This window comes from Mercenaria mercenaria, chromosome 6, assembly GCF_021730395.1.
Source record: "Mercenaria mercenaria strain notata chromosome 6, MADL_Memer_1, whole genome shotgun sequence".
In the NCBI taxonomy this organism is placed as follows: domain Eukaryota; kingdom Metazoa; phylum Mollusca; class Bivalvia; order Venerida; family Veneridae; genus Mercenaria; species Mercenaria mercenaria.
This window is the reverse complement of record NC_069366.1, coordinates 89948688-89968663: the sequence shown is the minus strand read 5'-3', so window position 1 is coordinate 89968663 and position 19976 is coordinate 89948688. Positions and strand designations below refer to the sequence as shown.

The 19976-nt window shown below is 35.6% G+C and overlaps 1 protein-coding gene across 1 annotated transcript in view; it reads right to left on the bottom strand.

The window, feature by feature from the left end:
* Positions 1-1341: 1341 nt before the first annotated feature.
* Positions 1342-19976, bottom strand: part of LOC128557916 (alpha-(1,3)-fucosyltransferase fut-5-like) — a 29348-nt gene continuing 10713 nt past the window's right edge. The window contains exon 3 of the mRNA XM_053546578.1: positions 1342-3560. The gene's annotated coding sequence lies outside the window, so the exon portion shown is untranslated. The remainder of the gene's footprint in view (positions 3561-19976) is intronic.

The window sequence follows — 19976 nt, the reverse complement described above, 5'->3', positions numbered from 1 at the left end:
TAATAAAGAGCATGTCATTCTCTTTCACTCAGAATTTTTTCAAGCGTTTTAGACTCTTGGCTAGTCTTAGAATTTGACCTTATTAAAAAACAAAAGGAAGTTCGGTATAGGCTCTTTCAAAATGTTGAAAGTAGAGTAAACTTACCTTATACTCTATTGAATTTATTTAGCTGTGGGAGCTTTTGATATAGACTATAATTGGGGAAGTCCTAAAATCTTTGAAAAACGGTCAATACAAGAGTTGTCCATTTTGCTTCAGATATTTTGAGAAAGTCATTTTTTAGATGTCAAATATTTCTATTTTTGACATGGAGAAGAGGAAAACCATAAATATATTTAGAAAATTGGTGCACTTATCATTTCACTCTGAAAAAAAAACCTATAAAGATGAATTTGAATTTTTTAGGTACCATCTCTACGGAATGAATAGAACTTACCGTTATCTATTTTGTTTTTTGGCAAGGCAAGGATTTTCCCTACTGCTATCTCATTTGTGTGTTTCAGACTTAAATATCTATAACTTCCCACAGTAAGCACAGCAGTGTTTTTTACTGGAGAGACTGCCTTTAGTATTTCTTTTCACCTTATCCATTACTATAAGCTGTGGAAACGATGGCCTTTCAATATCTTCACACGATGGCTCAATGATCTCAGATATCTCTGAAAAAAGGAAAAACGAGAACTAATGAGGAAACTCTGGAAATGCTGTATTATCTATTTTTTTTTTAATATATATAATCAGAAACTTTTACGGCTATTCAGTTTAGGAAAAGCTACCACACACTGACACGGTCAATGAAAACATGACTGAAGCTATACGCAAGTGTATCACAAATAGTAGGGGCAGCTTCTTTGAATCACTGTGTCTTATCAAAACACTAAGTTTAAAGTGCAAGATGTTAATGGATGTCCTGTTTTGATAGTTGCTCTTGAAAATTATTGTACAGTATACTATATGTAATGAACCTTTTTTTTGTTTTAGTAATATATGTATTATCATATGTGATGTAGCACCTACTATTAACAAGGTACATATGTGAGCAGTTAGCTTCCGTAGAACCAGCAGCATCACCTTTCTGTGTACCCAACGTGTTGTCTGGGTGTAGAATGTAACCATCTGAAAAAATAACAACATGTCGTATCAAAAGATCATTTTTTTATTCAAGGAATTAAACAAGTTTTCTATTACTCTGTGAGAAAAAGTGCTGCATTGACCAATATGGCCACACATATATAACCAAAACGTTGAAAGTTCAAAGACAGAAAATTGTATTTTGATGCAAATTGGTAACCTTTATTAGGAAACTATATTAGGTAGTGATGTTGACAATTTACCTGGAATAGGACATACCACATCTTTTAACTCTGTATCAGATGTCTTTTCTGTGTCAACATCATCTGTGGAATATTAACAGAATGTGCGATTGAGTTATACAAATTGATTGACAAAAGGAATGTTATCATATGGAGGTATATATTTTATATACGTGCAATAATGCAAGTTAGATAACAAGAAGATGCGTTAGAAACGCAAATGGCACAAGCTTTTTAATCAAGAAATAATTTGACATTAAAACCTAGTTTTTGATCTCATGTCACATATTTTTGAACTTGCCCTAGATATTATTAAGATAAACAGTGTCTCGTCAAGTTTGATGAAGATCAAACTACAAATATGACTTTTACAGTGTTCACAAGCTTTATTGTTCATTTGACCTATGGGCCTAGTTTTTGACCTTGTCTGACCAATTTTCAAATCTGACCTAGATAACATAAAAATAAACATTCTGACAAAGTTTGATGAAGATTAGACTAAACATATGGCTTCAATAGTGTTCACAAACTTTTCTGATCGTTTGACCTATTGACCTACTTTTTGACCGGATGTGACCTAGACTTGACCTAGATGATATCGAGATAAACATTTTGACCAATTTGAATGAAGATCAGGCAAACATATGGCTTTTAGAGCGTTCAAAAGCTTTCTAGGGGCCTCCGTGACCCAGTGGTTAAGGTCGCTGACTTCAAATCACTTGCCCCTCATCGATGTGGGTTCGAGCTTCACTCGGGGCGTTGAATTCTTCATGTGAGGAAGCTATCCAGCTGGCTTATGGAAGGTCGATGGTTCTACCCAGGTGCCCGCTCGTGATGAAATAATGCACGGAGGGGCACCTGGGGTCTTCCTCCACCATCAAAGCTGAAAAGTCGCCATATGACCTAAAATGTGTCGGTGCTACGTTAAACACAACCAACAAAAATCAAAAGCTTTCTTGATGATTTGACTTTGTGACCTAGTCTTTGACCTTACATGACCCAGTGTCGAACTAAGCATAGAAATCATCGAGATAAACAATCTCACCATGTCTAACTTCTACGGTGTTCACGAGGTTTTCCTATGATTTGGCCTAGTGACCTGTTTTGACCCTACGTGACCCATTTTTAAACTTGACCTAGATGTCATCAAGATAAATATTCTGATCAAGTTTGATAAAGATCGAACTAAAAACATGAGAGAGTGTTCACAAGGTTTTTCTATGATTTGACCTAGTTTTCGGCCCCAGGTGACCAAGTTTCGAACTTGACCTAGATATCATCAAGATGAAAAGTCTGACCAATTTTGATGAAGATCAGATTAAAAATATGACTTCTAGTGTGTTCACAAATTTTTTTATGACGACCTGGTGACCTACTTTTAGATCTCAAGTAATCCAGTTTCAAACTTGACCTAGATTTCATTGATAAAACCATTCTAACCAAGATTGATGAAGATCACACTAAAACATGACTTCTAGAGAGGTAACAATTTTTTTCTATAATTTTATCAAGTGACCTAGTTTTAGACCCCAAGTGACCCAGTTTCAACGTTGACCTAGATATCATTCAGATGAATATTTTGACAAAGTTTGATGAAGATCTGACAAAAATGTGACCTTTAGGGTGTTGAATGTTCACAAGGTAGACTGTAATTGTGTTATGGACAGACAACGGACAAGTCAATCAACAGATGCCGGCGGTTTATAAAACCATGGCCTTTATTTCTTTGAAAAATAGATCCAACTTAAAAGCATTACTTTTATCAATGATTTATAAAGTAGTTCCTACTATATCAATCAGTTACTCTAACACAAACACAATAATATAAACTTCTGAGAATACCAGGAATCTTCCTCACCAGAAAAAAAATCACAACATTTGTTGTTTACTTTATTGCCTTGCATTATAATAACATATGCTATAGATATATGAACTCTTTTACTTTTATACATTTCATTCTTTCATGACATTATGCCTTTGGAAAACATGTGTCTGCAAGGGTGGGATGGCTTCAATTGCTAGGAGACCATTGCAATCTTACAATGTATTCAAATTAATTAACTCCAAAATATGGCAAAAGTTTAAGCAAATGCAAGGAATGCTACATTCTTGTGTCATGTTTTTAAAGTGTTTTTCCTGTCTATCAAGCTGTATCGGACTCTCGCTTGTTCTAAATATATTAGCTTCAGAGGAAGAAGTTTCACTGCTATCGTCATCAATGAAGTCAGGGTCACCGACATCATCATCTAGAAATAAAGGACAAAGAAACTTTGGTTTTTATATAGTTTCTAAATTGAAATGATTAGCTGTAAAAAAATATTCTATAGTAAAATCAAGTACAGATAAGTTGTTGCAACAGTAAATAATATTACACTATTTGATTCCGTTGTGCTCTTGAAAGTAAATAGCTATTCTTAAAATATCAAAAAACAGTTGCACCCCTCTATTACTAAGATAATAAATGACTAACAGTCTTCATATAAGTCAATTTATCAAAGCAAAAACACTATCGTAATTAAATAATATACTGAAATTATAAAAAAAGCTTCATCCCAAACATTTGGATTTTTTCAGAAACATATTCACACGGGAAAATGTCATTGAAGAACCCTGTGGCTGGATGGACGTACCGGGGACAAGAGCTACCAGAACAAATCAACACCCATTGCAATATTTACAATTTTATTTACAGAAAATTATTGTTTACAATGAATAAATAAAAAGTGAAAAAAAAATCTTATTGTAAGAAAGAATGAATCAAAAAAAATATGTGAGGTCAGTATCTCTTTTTAACAGTTATAAAGTCCTAACACTAACAGTTCCTTTTTAACATGACGTGACACAGGTGCTTCCGTTAACTTCGAACTTTAAGTAGCACAAAAATAAACAAAATATCTTCAAGTAAAGTCCCTCTAAACCGTGAAAACGTTGACTCCGTTTTGGCTCCCTATGATGGTAGTGTTTGTGTTACGAGGTCCAAAACCATTGAATATCAGTATTTTGTCTATATGTTGTTTTGTCCTCGTTCCGTGTATATATATTGTATGAAATGTCTTTATGTGTTATTATTTTGTATTATTTCCATACAGCCCGATCCTATATGAATTCCTATATCATTTTCATTTCATTCATCCATCTAACATTTTCTAACACATACCAGTTTATTAAAGACCTTAACAAGATTTGCATGCCGGGCCTCTATTTTTTTTTAAATTGTCCCGGATATAACTACACGCATGCGCACTTGGAAATAGATTCTTGATGGCTTGCGCCTGAAGTTTTTTCTATCTCGATAATTTATTCATCAAGATTTTATTTTAGTGTCTTTACAGGTAATTGTTACTGCATTCATTTTCTCATGTATTCATGCATCTTTCCATATCATATTTATGTAATTCGGCGCTGTATTTATTGAATTGCAATTGGAAATAGATTCTTGATGGCTTGCGCCTGAAGGTTTTTCTATCTCGAAATTTTATTATCAAGATTTTGTTTTAGTGCCTTTACAGGCCAAAACGCCCCATCCCTTGAGCAAGAGAACACACGACATCGGTTGCCAGTGTGGATTTTTCAAGTACAGATGGGCGATATTTTATGGTACGAAATTTTGGGGACGAAACAGGTACTTCGGGAATGACGTCACGGATTCCCGCGAACAGCCAATGAAAACGTTTGTAAGAAAGAGGAATTACTTCCGGAAGTTCGGTACTTCCTCAGGAATGTCATGTCAACAAACACATGGACATGACAAAAGTGCACATATCACAAAAGTTTTCTTTATTTCTTTTCAAAGTCTTTTGCATTGATATTTTCAGGCTGAAGTTTAAGGAGCCTTGTATCTCAGGCTGCCTCACATATATTTATTGAATGATTTGCTGACTGAATGGTCTAAACTGTACAGTGGCTGGCACGGGTGACAGCATCACAACTTGACACAAACACAGATTTACAGGTGGTGAAGGGTTGGTAATTGTTAAACTAACAAGTTCATACTTCGTTAACTCATACCCCAGTCCAAGAAAATTCTATATTGAAATATATCAAATATATTATAAAATATCCGGTCACAGTATATTATTCCGGTCACAATACATTATTCCGGTGTAACATCATATATTTATTTGTGTGTAATTTTCGTCAGTGGTGTTCTTTTGGAAAAACAAAGGAACCATCTTTGAACAGAATTTCTTGTAGCTTAGTATTAGATAAGTGCAGTACAGCATTTCGATTAGTTTGACACAGTTGTAAAGGAATGAAAAGCCATATTTTAAAGCTAAACCAGAAGTGAACGTGTTGAGCTTGTTAAATCGGAGCAGAAGTTTTGAAATGCAATATTTATGCTTTGGATAGAATGAATTGTTCATTTCGAAAAGTTGTCGCGGAATTTTGAACGGTGATCAAGATTGAGGCACAGTAACAGCTGTGGAAGATATACAGTCAAGTGGTAAGATCTGAATTGAAAATCAGACATATTATTGAATAAAATCTGAAACCGTGTTGTGTTATTTCATCAAATTTTTCTGTTTTTGTGCAGAAAATATAGAAAGCATTTGAAATATATTATCTGCAGAATATATTTATTGTGTTTTCTTATTATCAAGATTACTAGTTCAAATAAAAATTTAGTTACCACAGATAAAGTTGTTTTCTGGATTACCACATTTCACAATTTATTGCACTAATTTTGTATGTGGTTTAAAAATTTGTTTACAACGTTGTGTTTGAGTTATACAGCTGGTGGTTAAGCTGTCATTAGAATATACTGTAAGATGAGAAGCAAGCAGTGTTACAGAAAATTTGTCTGCAGAGTATGGTGTACCAGTCAGACCATAACAGTCATTGATTTTATATAGAATATTTTTCTAGAGTAATTGAAATTGACTTCAAGTTCTCTTGTTTGTGTAACAAGTTTTGATCTTGTGAACACATTGATTGATACTCATACTATTGTCAGTACAGATTGTATGGTGTACAGAGAAAGCCATTGTGTATGAATTGAGTGCACTGGTGACTTAGCCTTACCAGTGATAGCTTTTTGATTTTTTACAGTGAACTGCTGATAGCATCATTGTTACCCAGACTTGTGCTTTATAAATAGTATGGCGTCTTAGTAATGCCATTTCTCAAAACCTGAATTTTTTGTAACATTTTTTTTTCTTTTGTCATATGTAATCTCACTCTTCCAGTATTAGTGTAAATTATTTTGTGAGGTAGAGTTGAACCTTTTTGAACTGATTTTGATTAGGTATATTTGTTTGTTTTAAACATGGCGGATGGACCGACACGTTCAATGGAGTATTCTTCTGCAGATCTTGAATTTTTTGCTTCAGAGTTACGCAAGTCTGGCAAATTTCATGTCAGTGAGTTTACTAGTACCCACGTACTACAGGTATATCCCATACTACCACGTATAATGTGACGCCTACCCCAATACGAGAATATAATAGGAGGTCCAGTAGATTTGGTGCAGATAGACCATATCCTGATGAAGCTTCTTTTCATCCTTCTACTACTGCGCGTTTATTTCCAGGATCTAGCCCTCCCCAGTATGCTGATAGATCTTTTGTGGCCCCTCGCATTGATTATGTACATCCTCGCATTCCTTAGTTACCATCTTTCTCTGGTGATGGAAAGTTAAATTCTTCCATGTTTGAAATTTTGAGGTATGATGTAAATTGTCTCCTTGATGCGGGTATATATCCCTCCCATATTATTAGGGAGGCTATCCGTAAGTCCCTCTAGGGTAGTGCCAGAGGTGTTCTTCTCCATTTAGGTAAATATGCATCTGTTACAGAAATTATTGCTAAACTGGAGGGTATATATGGCAATGTACAGTCGAACGACCCAAGGAGCAGTTTTATAGCGAGAGGCAGAACGCAGAGGAGTCGGTTGCAGATTATAGTCTACGTCTAGAGCGACTTTTTAGCAGGGTCCCTGGACACCTTGATAGAACAAGCAGGAACAACATGCAGAGGAGTAGGCTATGGTCTGGACTCCGAGATATGGACCTGAAGAATGCATCAAGGTACCTCTTCGAGAAGCACATGGATTATAACACGCTTCAAAAAGAGCTGAGAGCCATAGAAGAGGATCTTCGCCAGTCTAGAACTCCAACATCTACCCTCAAAGCATGTAAACCTGAAGTGAAACAGGAAATATCCCCTCCATCTGAAGACAAGAAATCAGATACAGCTGACCCGGTTGCTGCCAAACAGTAAGCTACCACTGTAGAAAGTAGACTACTTAAGGAGATCCAGAGCATGGCAAGGAAATGGAACGGATGAATGCCAAAAACTCGGGCATGGAGAAGGACATTAGAGACTTGAAAGCTAACCAAGCCAGTAGAAAAAAGTGGAACGGTGGTAAGTCCAAAGGAGCAGATATTCCAAAGGAGGAAAATGTTGACAAGCCAGATTTAAACTCCGACCGACCTTCGTCGTAGGGCAGATCGAAGGTCGAGCTCATCACATCACAGTGTTAGTCCTGGTTCGTCTTTGCCACTTGTTGGTACATCTAATGAGGTCGATATTCGTATCAATGGTACTTTGACAAAAGGTTTGATAGACACCGGATCTATTGTTTCTACCGTCAGTAAATCCTTTTTCAAATCATTAGATCCACTGCCAAAGTTGAGTCAGCTTTCAGATTTCAGGTAAGACATTACTGGTGCTAATGTTTCTCAGATACCATATTTGGGGTATTCTGTTTTAGATGTTTCTTTTCCATCTTTTACATCAACTACTATTCCAGTCCCTATTATGATTGTCCCTGACACTGCATATTCACTGTCTAGTTGATTATAGGAACCAATATTTTGAACTTTTTGAAGTCATCTGGAACCGAAGGATTGTCATCTTCTCTGTCGGACGTCTTGGCTTCCCTGCCCGGAGAAAATACCACACCTGTCACACTTCTTCATCAACGCACAGTTATAGTGAAACCATATGAGACTACGACTCTTCACGGCAAAGCAAGGAATATTGGTAACGTGTCAGCAGGTGTAACAGAGTCTACTGATTCCTTCATGTTGAATGTTTGCCCTAGATTAGTAAAGTTGCAGCAAGGTAGTTCATTTTGTAGAATTCCTGTACGTGTATGTAACTTAACTGCTAGACCCATGTCTATACATCCTCGAATGACACTTTGTAATTTAAAGGATGTTTCTGTTGTGCGGTCTATTGATCCATGTGAAGGAATTGTTGATAATCACAGAAGTTGGACAAGTCTCTGGAAGATCTTGGTATCACGATTCCCACTGACACATTAACTTCTGGACAACATGAAGCCCTTTCCTTTCTTTGTAAGTGGAAACATATTTTCTCGGCCGGACCTACAGATCTTGGTTCCACAGACTTAGTTGAGCACGGAATCAAGCTATCTGATCCCACTCTTTTTAAAGATCCTTACCGTCGCATACCTCCAGGAATGTTTGAAAAGGTTCGTGAACACCTGCGAGACATTTTCAATGCTGGAGCGATCCAGGATTCGAACAGTCCTTTCTTTTCCAACGTAGTTCTTGTTAGGAAAAAGGACGGCTCCTTATGTTTTTGCATAGACTACAGGAAATTAAACAATCGCAGCATAAAAGATGCATATTCACTCCCTCGTATTGATGAAACTATAGATTCTCTTGTTGGTTCTACTCTCTTTTCTTAACTTGATCTTCGCTCTGATAACTGGCAGGTCCTTATCAAAGAGGAGGATAAGCTCAAGACCGCTTTCAGTGTTGGTCCACTCGGCTTTTTCGAGTGCAACAGGATAGCCTTTGGTCTTGCAAGCGCCCCTGCAACGTTTAAACGTTTGATGAAAGTTGTATGGGAGAGCTCCATCTCAGAGAATGTTTGATATATCTCGATGATATTATTATCTTCTCTGATTCTGTTGATTCTCACTTTCGGCGTCTGGAAGAAGTATTTCAACGTCTCGAGCTGCATAACCTCAAGTTAAAGGGATCCAAATGTGAGTTCTTTAGACCCCAGGTTCAGTATCTTGGTCATATTGGGAGTTCCATAGGTGTTGAAACCGGTCCTGAAAAGATCAGAGCTCTGAAAACCTATCCAGTTCCTACAAATATTGTTAGGACGGCCAACAATCAAATTAAATTCTTCAAATACTTCCAATATTTATTTTTCATAGACCAAAAATGCATATGAACTCCTTATTTTGTCTTTTCTATTTTTCTATAAAATACCTGCATCGCTTTCTGTCTTTAGAACTCTTAAAATTTTCTAACTCTTTTCTATCTTTCTTCGATTTTCTTTTTTTTTTTATTATTAATCAATCATTGTACAAAAACAAGTGTATATAAACAAGTAAAATGGCACAAATAAACAAATATGTAGTTCATTCTCTGTTATTATATCATGATTCTGCATATTCATGAAATTTAAGTGTGAAAAGATTGTTTACTTTCCTGTTGGTAAGATATTTAAACATAATTCTGTATTCAGATTTAAACAGATTAACAATATCATAGTTACGTTCTCGACAGTTGCTAAGGAAATAAGCGATTTTCTTTACAGCTCTTTCGTTTGATCTCGTTCGATCGAATGCCTCTTATAAGCAAACGGTTTTACGTTTATATACATGTTAACATTCTATACATGACGTCAAAAATGAAAGTAGGTTTTTCCCGGAATAAATATCCGCCAATCAGATTCAACCAATATGACGGCCATTACAAGTTGGCAGTACATGGTGCATGCTACTTTCATTTGGACTAAATACAAGTAATATTTATAATAATTATTTATGAAAACTTTAACAAAGGATACATTTTATATTTATAATTTAAATGTTACCAATATTTGAAGTGAAGCACTAATACGTTTTGTGAATTTATGACAAGAGTTTGGTTGTCTAGCATTCATGATTGGGTGGGATATTGTAACCAGCATAGCACTTCCCCCGCGCTTCAAGAATTGTCCAAATTCTTAATAATTGGAATGGGTAAGTTTGTTCATAAATACATACATAAAAACTGTCTCAAGTGTGTGTCATGTTATAATTCAGTTTAAATGTTTTTTCTGTTTTTTTTTTTTTTTTCATTAGCACATATTTTACACATTTTTAAACATGAAATATATAAACACATTTATACATTTAAAAATGTTCAATTGTTTATAGATGGAAATCTTACTGTAATACAATTAAAACATATCATTGTTTATCAAAACATTAATGTCTGTCTTATTTTTTGTATTCCAGATAAGTCCCAGGCAGTTACACTATGAGAATTTAAGTTGTCTTAGGTACAACAGTTTTCTACAAATCAGTTTCCCATAAATCAGTTTTCTTTAAATCAGTTTCTATGTAACAGTTTTCTTTCCTTTTACTTAACACTCTTTTTATATATTTATTTATTTTTAATTCAAATTAAACATTTTGGTGATAGTTGTGACTTCATAGACATAACCATTTTCTTCAAAAACATAATTGTTCTCTTTCAGCTTCCTTTTCCTCTCAATAGTTTTTCCACCTTTTTCAGAACTCGATCTAATTCCTTCATTTCATCTTCATTATTTGTCAAATCTTTCAATATTCTGCTTGTGTCATTTTTCTTTTCTTCCTTCTTTTCTTCTTTATCCATTTTTCTCCTATTTTCACTGTTATTATTTTTCTCTTTCCTATTTTATCCTTCTTTCTTTTTCTTTTCATTTTCTTCCTCCTTTTTCTTAGATTCATCTGTGTTTTTCTCATTCTTCTTTTCAGTTTCAGTCTTTTTCTCCTCCTCCCTTTTCTTTCTCTCTGTTAGCTTTTTATCGTCTTCATTCTTCTTCTGTTCCTCTTCTAATTTTGTTTCTATTTATTTTCTGACCTGTTCTTCCATTCTCTTCCTTGCAGTTTCTAATTTTTCCTCATCCTTTTGCTTGCTCTCGGCTTCTAACTTTTCCTTTTATTTTATCTTTCTTTCTGCTTCTAACTTCTCTCTTCCTTTATTTTTCTTTCTGCTTCCTATTTTTCATCTTCCTTTCTCTTCCTTTCTGCTTGTAATTTCTCTTCCTTTCTCTTTCTTTCTGCTTCTAACTTCTCCTCTTTCTTTCTCTTTCTTTCTGCTTCCAATTTCTCCTCTTCCTTTCTCTTTCTTTCTGCTTTTAATCTTTCCTCTTCCTTTCTCCTTCGTTCTGCTTCTAGTTTCTCTTCTTCTTTCTGTTTTCTTTCTTCCTCTTTCTTTCTTCTTTCCTCCTCTGTATTCTTTTATTCCAACTCATCTATTTCGTATATCCTGACTTCATTCAAATAATTATCCTCTCGAAATTTCTCAAACTTATCTTCACTACTGCTACTGTCTGTATCGCTATTTGTATCACTCTCTGTAACAGTCTCTGAACTATCACATAGATGCAGTTCCTCTGCAACACTCCTACTTCCTGGCAATACCGGCATCGTCTTCTTCCTTTCGCATATTTCCCTATTTATGTCTATGCAGTACTCTTTTTCAGCTTTCTGAATGAATTTGTCCATATCTCTCTCGGCATTAATACCTTTGCTTCCAGTAATTTGGTTAAACATTACGTAATCATTTCTGTCAGTCCTGCATGCATGAGGATTGTCATTCCTATCTATATGAAATTCCACTGTGCTTCTCTCTCAGATGGGCCATACACGCTCTCTTGACAGGAAAAGTGAGATCCTCACGCAGTCCGCAACGGAATTTCTGCAAATATAAGAATAATCAAGTTTTATTTAGGTATCCGGTTAACTGTTTCTTATCTAATCTTTTCTTTATCATCATATTTCTAAATATCTATAGATAAAGCTAAAACTTCCTGTTTTTGTAATTTTTTAGTTTATCATGGTGGACAATTTTTGGTTTTGGTTTAGTTCTAGGACCAGTCTTAATTCTGTATAAAACATCATTAACCTTGTCAATTATTTCACATGGCCCAATCCATGGTCTTTGAAATTTTGGACTGAGTCTCTTCTTCCTTAATGGGTGGTAGTACTAAACATTGTCTCCTTGTTTGTATTATGTGGATAAAAATCAATATCAAAGCAAGGGAAAGAAGTATGCTACAACAACCTGTATCAGTCATCCGTGAATTATCTCTCTTGGCACAAACTTTTTCACTGTAATTATATATCAGATTCGAAGCTACTTTATCATTGTCTGAAATCTGTATATTAGATACCATAAAACCATTATCTTGTATTGCTTCTACTCTCATACAGTATTTACAATTTTCCTCTAAACAAGGACGTCTAGACAATGCATCAGCATTAGAATGTAACCTACCAGTTCTATGCTCAATTGTGAAGTTCATAAACACTAAGAAATGTTAACCATCTTGCCAACTTACCTTCAACATTCTTAAAATTTAATAACCATTTCAAACTGGAATGATCACTTCTAACAATTGTATGTCTTCCATAGATATAGTAATGGAAAAGTTTCATTGCTGTTATAATAGCCAACAGTTCTCTTCTAGTTTTTGTGAAACATTTACTGAAATATCCTAAAACTTTTTCTCTACCATTAATGCATTGCAACAAGAGTGCTCCTTGTGCAACTAGAGACGCGTCGCAGTCCAGAATGAACTGATTAGTTTCTGTCGGAAAAGCTAATATTGGCGCATTTGTTAAAGCATCTTTTATTGCCTGAAATGACTTCTCACACTCGACTGTCCAGCCAAATTTTCTACCGTTCTCAGCTAATTCATGTCTAGGCTTTGAAGCAAATTGAAAAAACATATGCTCTGTAATAGCTAGCTAAAGATATAAAATTTCTAGCTTCTTTAGCATTTCTGGGAATGGGCCAATCTTTGATTGTTTGAATTTTCTTAGGAGAAGTGCCTACACCATTTTCATTTATAGTATGACCTAGAAAAGTAACCTCTTTCTGAAACAGTATGCACTCCAAATATATGATAATAGTTTTCCACAACAAATCAGTGAATACCATTTGCATTAAGCGTGTAAATGTGGCTGGTGTGTTACATAACCCAAATGGTAACCTTTTCCACTGCCACTGCTCACCCCCTGGTATAGAAAATGCAGTTTTATGTCTATCTTTTTCATCAACATCTACTTGCCAATAATCCGATTTCATATCTAGACAAGACCACCACTTTGAACCGGCCAAAGCTTCAATAATATCATCAATTCTAGGCAAAGGCTGAGAATCTTTCTTTGTGAGAACATTCAAGCCCCTGTAATCGCAGCAAAGTCTAAGTGTACCATCAGATTTAGTTACAGTAACAACTTACGCATTCCATGGACTATTGGGACATTTCTCAATTATACCGTCATTTTTCATTTCCTGAATTTCTTCCTCGACAGCATTTCTTTTACTTAACGGTATTCTGTAAGGATACATTTAAACTGGCTTAGCATTTTCAGTATCAAAATTGTAATTTGTACCACTGTTTCGTCTGTTGGAACTATTCTGAATTTGTGTGACTCTACATGTTGTATTCTATCATTTTTCTGCAAAGAATCTAATTTTTCCACTTCTTGTGTAAGTGCATCAATTTTTCTGAATAGCTGTTCCATATTTGTATGTGGATTATTTAACCTATTTTCTTGTGTTACAGAATTAACTGACATATTTAAACTGTCCTGTTGTATTGTGCTATTTACTGCTTGTAATCTCTGTCTATCAGCTAATTTGTGTGCCTCTAATCTTACAGCTATTGTTTCAGCTTCTGCTATTGCTTTCGGACAACATTCTCTTAATCGGAATCTAATGTCGGAGTCATCTGTGCTATCAATGAATGAGTCTAGTGCTAAATTTTCAAAATTGTCAAGTCAGAGTTAGCATCAGGATATGCTTGTCATGTCAATTTCTTTGTTTGCTGAGCTAAATCTGTAATTGTTTGCCCTTCTTGTCTTTTTACAGATTTTAACTGTGATCTGAAATATCTTGTTTTAAGAACATTATCCAAACTGTCAAAATCTCTTTTCTGCATTTCATTCAACTCACTAAGCAAAGACCTAGCATTTCCATCTAATGAGCTAGCCAGATATAGAGCTTTCATCTGGTAACTCCAACCATTTATTTCTGAGAATATGTTGAACCGGGTCAAATATTCACCAATATCTGATGAACCATTATACATCTGAGGTTTAAGTTTTAAATTATTTATACTACTTGTATCAACCATGTTTTGATTGGTATTTCTGTCGGCTAACCTATTTATACTGTCATTTGACTTATTTACACCAACTACACAGTTTAAGTGTCTAGGGTGAAAATTCACCTCATCATCAACATGTATATTCTGTCTGTCAGACATATTTTGTACATGTTTTTCTAAAGTATCAACTTTTCCCTGTAATTGTGTATTTAAAATTCACATAGTTACACTGCTTGTTTGTAGAATTTCTGACATGTCAGACATTTTCCTCTCTAGATGAAAATTTGAGCTATTTCTTAAATCAGGCTCCTCATTTACCCGTTCAGTTTCTTGTTCATCATATTCTGAATTTATCTCACCTCTATCCATATCTGTCATTTTTAGATAACCATTCAATAAAATTATTCTTCCCAGGTATCCTATATCACATCAGACAAAAACAACAACTACAGCAGCTAACAATAATTGGTGACAGATACTAATGATATTATCTTGTATATTTTTTACAAATAAAACTGTCAAAAAATATTCTTGTTTTTCTTTTTGCTATACAATGCTCTCTATCATTTTCCACATGCTTCTTTTTATTTATTTTTTTTCTATTTTTTTTTCAACAATGTCAATTTTCTAACAATTTTAATAATAAATTATCTTTTTCATTTGTTTAAAATCGTTATCTTTTTATTTTTTAACTTCTGACACTACTTGTTAGGATGGCCAATAATCAGATTTAATTCTTCAAATACTTCCAATATTTATTTTTCATAGACCAAAAATTTATATGAACTCCTTAATTTGTCTATTCTATTTTTCTATAAAATACCTGCATCGCTTTCTGTCTTTAGAGTTCTTAAAATTGAACTATTTTCTAACTGTGTTCTATCTTTATTCGGTTTTCTTTATAGCTCTTTCGTTTGATCTCTTTCGATCGAATGCCTCTTATAATCAAACGGTTTTCAGTTTATATACACGTTTACATTCTATACATGACGTCTAAAATGAAAGTAGGTTTTTCCCAGAATAAATATCCACCAATCAGATTCGACCAATATGGCGGCCATTACAAGTTGACAGTATATGGTGCATGCTACTTTCATTTGGACTAAATACAAGTAATATTTATAATAATTATTCATGAAAACTTTAACAAAAGATACATTTTATATCTATAATTTAAGTGTTACTAATATTTATAGTGAAGCACTAATACTGTTTGTGAATTTTATGACAAGAGTTTGCTTGTCTAGCGTTCATGACTGGGTGGGGTATTGTAACCAGCATAGCAATATTAAGGAACTCCGAAGTTTTTTAAGTTTTTCTGGCTACTGCAGACGGTATGTGGAAAATTATGCTCAGATTGCCAAGCCCTTGAACGATCTCTTAGTTGGAATATCTACAAACATCTCGTTAGATAAAGGTTCCCTTTGTTTGGGGTCCCGAGCAACAGAAAGCTTTCTCTACTTTGATCGAGAAATTGACTTCTCCGCCAGTCCTGGCTTTTGCAGATTACACCAAACCTTTTATTCTTAATGTCGACGCTAGTTGCAGTGGTTTAGGTGCTGTTCTTTATCAGATTGGACCTGATGGAAAGGAGCATGTTGTATCTTACGCAAGCAGGGGCTTGAGAGCAAGTGAGAGACACTATCCAGCTCATAAGCTTGAGTTCCTGGCTCTCAAATGGGTTGTTAACGATAAATTCTATGATTACCTATATGGCAAATCTGTGGAAGTCCGTACCAACAACAACCCACTCACATATGCTTTTTCTTCTGCTAAACTGGATGCCACTAGCCACAGATGGCTTGCTTCTTTGTCCACCTATGACATCAAGACGAACTACAGCTCTGGTAAAGAGAACATCAATGCCGTCACATTGTCTAGAATTTCCTCTTCTTGTCATGACTCTAACATTCTTCTTTCTGGTACTGTAAAGACTTTACTTCAAGCTCAGTCTGATGGTCCAAATCAGCGACCAGCTGTTGAGTTTATTTTTTTCAGTAAGTTCTTACTGACAACCCCCGTGATATGGTACCTGTTGGAAGTGGTTTGAAGTCGATAGACTGGAAGCAGGAACAAGCAACTGATCAAACTCTGACCCGTGTTATTCAGAAGGTGCACGAGACATCACAGGTGACAGCTTACCTCAGAGAGTGGAGTAACCTCTATCTCAAAGACTCTGTCCTTTTCCGTAACGGTATGTCAAATGGCTCTCCCGTCACTCAACTTGATCTTCCTGAACATCTCTTGTTTTTTTTTTTTCAAGGTTTACATGAAGAGGCAGATCATCAGGGTTGTTCCCGTACTGTTTCCTTGGTCAGATATCGTTTCTTTTGGCCCTAGATGGAGCAGTCCATTGAACATAGAGTACGTAACTGTCCAAGGTGTATTCGACGGAAGAGACTGGATAGGACTGCAGCCAAGCTGAATCATGTACATTCCAGTTATCCTATGGAAATCGTCTGTATGGATTTCTTATTCCTTGAGATGTCCCTTGGTGGTTATGAACATACCTTGGTCATAACCGATCATTTTACTCGGTTCGCCCAGGCACTCCCAGCCAAAAGCCAGACTGCACATACTACCGCACATACTACCGCAAAGCTTCTCTTTGAAAATTTCATCTGTAAGTATGGTTTCCCTAAGGATCCATAGTGATCAGGGTCGAAATTTGAAAGTGAAGTGATCCGGGAGCTCTGCAAGATCGCCAATATTGACAAGTTCAGAACGAATCCTTGTCACCTGCAAGGCAACGGAATGCCGGAGAGATTTAATGAGACACTCCTCAACATGTAAGGAACATTAGAAGATCACCAGAAGGCCAACTGGAAGTTTCATGTCCCGTCCCTTGTCCATTCCTATAACTCTACCCCTTATTCTTCAACTGGTTACACACCCCATTTTCTTATGTTTGGGCCCCATCCAAGGCTTGCAATCGATGCGTTCTTGGGCATCGAACCAGACAAATCTGAGGTCAAGGACAAGTCCTATGTTTCTGGTCTTCGCCACAGACTGAAGTTTGCTTATAGTGTAGCAAGCAGAGACGCCAGGAAGCAAGGTAAAAGACACAAGAGGTGGTATGATCTCCGGGTAAGGGAAGCAAAGCTTGAGGTTGGAGACAGATCTCTTGTAAGGAATGTTGGCATCAGAGGGAAGGCCAAGTTAACAGACAGATGGGAGAAGGACGTGTACATCATTGTTGGTCAACCTACTGAAGGTATCTCCATATTCGAAGTGAAGAAGGAGCATAGCAGACAAAAAGCCTAGAGTTCTTCACAGAAACCTGCTACTCCCCTTTATGGGAATTCCTTTGAACAGAACCCACCCAGTCCAAATCTAGATTCTCCCAGCAGTGTTTCTTTCAATGCACAAGATTATTCTCCAGAAACTTCTGTTCATTCTTCAGGTACTGCTGAGACAGAGAACGTTCAACATACATCTGTGAATACATCACGGAGAACGCCCCATCCCTTGAGAAAAAGAACACATGACATTGGTGGCCCAACAAATGATGTTTCTCATTCTGTTTCAGATCAGGCTCCTAGTGTTAAATATGTAATACCAGCACTACGTGGTAAGCCTGACGATCAGAGACGGGTGCAGAGACCTAGACGAACCAGAGTTAAACCTGGGTGGATGAGATCAGACAGCTGGAATTTTAAGTGATACTGGTCACTTTCATTTTATTCGCATATGGTACAGTGTATAATACTTGTATTTGATATGTTGCACGTCAATATACCTGTTTTGATTATTTTGTTGTCCCTAGTTTATTATGTGGTTCATTGAATGTATCACATAAAACTATTGAAATCCTTAATGTGTGTACTTCACAGTAGAGATTGTTCATATTTATTGTAGACTGTGCACATCTACGATAAATTTACACATATTTATTTTTGCGAGCCGTGGTTAAAGATTCAAGGTATAACTTATTTCGCGGAGTTCGATGTTCGGTGGTCAGTCTTGTTGAAGCGGAAGAACTTTGTTTGCGATATAACCATGTAAGGTGTTACTATAAGTAATTGTACACGTATATCTGTAGTAAACATATGCCTTACTGTAGTGAGTAGTTTAGTTACTTTAAAGTCTAGACTGACGTTGATAGTACATTAGTAATTCTGCTCCAAGCTGGTATATTTAGATTCTTTTGAATGTCGGGGCGACATTCTCCGAAGAGGGGGAGTATGTCACGAGGTCCAAAACAACTGAATATCAGTATTTTGTCTATATGTTGTTTTGTCCTCGTTCCGTGTATATACATTGTACGAAATGTCTTTATGTGTTATTATTTTGTATTATTTCCTTACAGCCCGATCCTATATGAATTCCTATATCATTTTCATTTCATTCATCCATCTAACATTTTCTAACACTTACAAATTTATTAAAGGCCTTAACAAGATTTGCATGCCGGGCCTCATTTTTTTAAAAAAATATTTCCCGGATGTAACTACACGCATGCGCACTTGGAAATAGATTCTTGATGGATTGCGCCTGAAGTTTTTTTCTATCTCAATAATTTATTTATCAAGATTTTGTTTTTACAGGTAATTGTTATATCATTTATTTTGGCATGTATTCATGCATCTTTCCATATCATATTTATGTAATTCGGCGCTGTATTTATTGAATTGCACTTGGAAATAGATTCTTGATGGCTTGCGCCTGAAGTTTTTTCTATCTCGATAATTTATTTATCAAGATTTTGTATTTGTGCCTTTACAGGCCAAAACGCACCATCCCTTGAGCAAGAGAACACACGACATTTGCATCCCTGAGCTGTTTTAGTTGATAGCAAAAGTCATTGTCTTTGCGGTTACGACACAACCATGGGACGAAAGCTCTGCGCTAGGAAAATCACATCCAGACGTGTGAAGACCAGTTAACCGCGGGTATTGTACTTCAGGGTCGTGACATCATCACCAGGTAAAAGTCGTCTGATGGAAAAAGATTAAATATATAACATATGGTAAGCACCATAGCAAAAACAAGTCAGAGCATAGAACTGCTCCTTTGGGTACACCATACCTCCGTAGGCTCCCATAAATAATACGTGCTACTTAGACAAAATACGAGTGCTACTAAGTTTATACGTCACGTGATTACAATCCGTCACTTATTACTTCCATTATTTCTCACATAAATTCCTTACAAGTCTAAAATTAAAGTATGGAAAAGATATGAAAGTTTAGGATGAAAAATTATAGATAAGGAAATGATAAACTGCAGCTATTATTTACAACAAAGCATGAACGAAATGCAATGCAAAATAAACGTTATACAAAAGCTAGCATGAATATAATATCAATTTCCATTCAACAAAACGGACATTGTATGTATATGCTATAGACTGGCAAACAATAATTTCAAATTACAAAAAACATATTACATACACGGTACTAGACACATAGATTTATACATTACAATGCAATGCAGTAACGGCGTTCCATAATAAACAACGAAATATTGACATATATTTATGACAAAAATTACTTTACAATTATCATGTTACACAAATTTCAGTACAAATCTTACAGCTTATATAAAAGAAACGTTTTAGATTCCTCTTTCGAAATAATTTACAAA